This window comes from Polypterus senegalus, chromosome 8 (genome assembly GCF_016835505.1).
Source record: "Polypterus senegalus isolate Bchr_013 chromosome 8, ASM1683550v1, whole genome shotgun sequence".
NCBI lineage: Eukaryota > Metazoa > Chordata > Cladistia > Polypteriformes > Polypteridae > Polypterus > Polypterus senegalus.
In genome coordinates, this window is record NC_053161.1 from 189,213,315 (window position 1) to 189,214,818 (window position 1,504).

Here is a 1,504-nt window from a genome sequence, read left to right on the forward strand (position 1 = left end):
ACACAGCTGATCCACTCCTGAATCCTCCATGATGTTGCTGGTTAAGTTCAGTTCAGTCAGTCGTGAGTGTGGAGCAGAAAGAGCTGAGGAGAGAGCTGAGCAACATCTGGAGGTGAGACGACAAATAGACAGGCTGTGGAGAAGAAGAGAGAGAAGTGAGGACATGAGGGGAAACAGACAGACAGACAGACAGAAGGACAAACAACACAAAGGTTCAATGGCCACTTGTATTTGGACTTGTCACTGAAGTGCAGTGTGAACACGAGACCACTGCCATTCTTATAAAGTAAGGCGCTATATACCTGACAGGGTCTCCTGCCTTCACGCTGGACTGACTGGTGCCAACGTCATTCAGACTGACATGTGGACATCAACACTGGATAAGAACATCACAGACATGAGACTGACAGCGTCCTGCACTCATGTGACCAGACGGACTTGTCACAGGTGACCATGGGGTGAGGATGACAAACTGGAATTCTTGTCTGTCATTTACACTCAGGATTGGCAGCTCTAGTGGTGATGAGCAGCAGGTCTGTTTGTTTCCGTCATTGTTGAAGTTTTTTTTTAATTTTTTGATTAATTTTTATATTGAGTTCATTTTCTGAACAGGAATAAAGGAATATATGTGTCTCTGAAGTGTTATGGAGTCTCCTCTTTTATTTGTTTGTATTATTTTGTGATACTTTTTCGCTTCACTTGCTGTCATCCCGATGCGTCTTCTATTCACCTGTGTGATTCAGTTCAGCCAAATATAAATACAAAATGGGAGACACTGAGCTACAGGAGGAGACCTCTGAAAAGCATTTAGTGGTTTATGTTGACACAACATTTTCATTGACTAAGTAATGTACAGAAGCAATTAAAAAGATAATATAAAATGTGAGGGTATATCATAAAAACTGTTGAATTAAAATCAAGTGACATTATACTCTTACTTTATAATACACGAGTGAGAGCACATCTGGAGTACTGAGTGCAGTTCTGGTCTCCTCAGTACAAGAAAGACATAACAGCACTTGAAGATATGAAGAGCAGAGCAACCAAGTGCATTATGGGACGTCATCATCAAGTTCTTCATGTGAACCCTGAATACCACGAGGACTGACTGAGGTCATTGATGTAAGGTAGAATGCCGAGAGGGGGCTGGGTGGTCTCGTGGCCTCGGACCCCCAGCAGATTTTATTTTTTCTCCAGCCGTCTGGATTTTTTTTTTTTTTGCTTTTTCTGTCCTCTCTGGCTGTCAGACCTTACTTTTATTAATGTCAATTAGTGTTCCCTAATTTTAATTCTTATTTATTTGTCTTTTTTCTCTTTTTTCATTATGTAAAGCACTTTGAGCTCCATTATTTGTATGAAAATATGTTCTATAAATAAATGTTGTTAGGCAGGTTTTGAGTCAAGTCTTAAATTTCAAGTCTCAAAGAAGTCATAATGCGTTTTTCACCAGATTTACATTTGCCATTTCTTAAATTTACAGGAATCATTTATTACATTTATTGTT